The following is a 1,941-nucleotide window of genomic DNA, read 5'->3' as shown; positions in this document are numbered from 1 at the left end:
CAAATTAATTAACAAAATCCAAATATGATGATAAATTTCAGTAATTTTGAAAAAAAGTTTTTTTTTTAATAACTTTTTTAAAATAAAATAATTTTTTATCCTAAAAATTTCATTATTTTTCTTTTATTTCATCTCTCCCTCATTTCTTCTCTTTTACTTTCCAAATTCATCAAACATTTTCAACAAAGAGTAGTAAACTTTCTCTTTTCCCTATTCAAATGAAAGTAATGATATGTCGTACAAGATAAAAAAAAAAAGGAAGTTGTCACCAAGATTTTATTTAGAGATAACATATCGGAAATAAATAACTAAAAATGAAATGGTAATTAAATTGAACAACAATCATTCAGAATAAAAGAAAAAGTTTTAATCAATTTTTTTCCTATTTTGATGTCTGGAAAAAATCCATAAATTTTTGTTTTTTTTTTTTGTCAAAAAATAAAAATAATCTCGTTTTATCAATATATCATTCACAGGGAATAATTTAAATTAAATTATTTTTTTTAAATGTTAACAAATATGTAAATGGATATGAATATATTGGGGAAATCATTTAATTGTAATAAAAAATTATTAAATTATGAATAGTCAAATATTAAGTAATGAAATAATTATACAAACAAATTATATTTTTAAACAATTTTGAAAGCTATAATTATATCATAACAGTCTGTAATTAATTTAGGTTAGTTGATTGCAATCGTACATTTCGATGGTATATTTGAGAAATTAATTATTAACATTTCATAACGGATAGCTTATGAAATTTTTGAAATTTAAATAATTTCAAAATTTTTACCAATTCATTAATTATAAATTAGCAGTTAGGCTTATCAAATTTTATCACTAATTTAATTACCCATAATTACTAGTTACTAATTGCTAATAATTTTTTACTAACAATGTATTTTCATGTACGGTAATCGTAATATAATTATTACATTTTAATTTTTTCTTTTTTTTGTAAATCAACCTTCCTATAAACAAAATTCTATTGTTTTTCCATTTTTTTCTTGAGTTTCAATTTAACTTTCTTTTTTCTTCTATTAATAAATAAAATCATTAGCTACAGTAATAATTATTATGATATTCATAACTAGTAATAAGCAAAAAAAAAAAAAAAAAAAAACAAACAAACAAACAAAATTAATAAATTTATTCAAATTTTGTGCTTATTACAGTTCATTTGGTAATTTATTCGCACAATGCTTAAATTAACTTTGCGTCTAATATCTTTATTAATGGTGACAATTTAATTACTGTGACAAAAGAAAAGGAAGGGGAAAAAAAAGTTCCTTTCCAGTTTGTTTCAACCAATGCAATGCAACTATCAAAAATTTCTTTCATTTAATTAATTAATTAATTTTTTCTGTCGCATACTTTTGAGAGGAGAAGCTAAAAAATTGTCAAAGATTAAATTTTTTTTTTTTAATAAAAGGTTTCGCGCAAAAAAAATTGAAAATATTGAAATTGTGCTTTTTTTTTTTTGCAATTTTAATTATTTGAAAAAAAAGCATGCAAAAAAACAAAAAATTTCGAAGTGTAAACTATTACGTTTTCTTGCTTTTTTTTTTATTTTGAAAATTTAAAATTTTTTTTTCTTAAAAAATTTTGGGAATTTTTATTTTTTAATTAATTCATTTCATTACTTTCCTTTTTTTTTTTTACTCTAATATTTTACATAATCATATATTTTGCCTCGTTTTCTTCTTTTACATAATCATTTTTACGTATTTTACGTTCATATGTTACCTTTCTTTTTTTTTCACGTGAAAATTTTCACGTATTTTACGTTTAAATATTTAAGAATTATATAATTGTTATCGTTTTGCAAATTTTTAAGATATTATAATTGTGATGAATTTTATTGAGCAAAAATATTATTGATAGAATAACTATTAAACTTAATCTTCCTAATTCTTTTCTCCTCTCTCTCCCTCT

This window comes from Loa loa (assembly GCF_000183805.2).
Source record: "Loa loa unplaced genomic scaffold supercont3.381, whole genome shotgun sequence".
Classification (NCBI taxonomy): Eukaryota; Metazoa; Nematoda; class Chromadorea; order Rhabditida; family Onchocercidae; genus Loa; species Loa loa.
The sequence above is the reverse complement of the archived record's forward strand: the minus strand, read 5'-3'. Positions refer to the sequence as shown.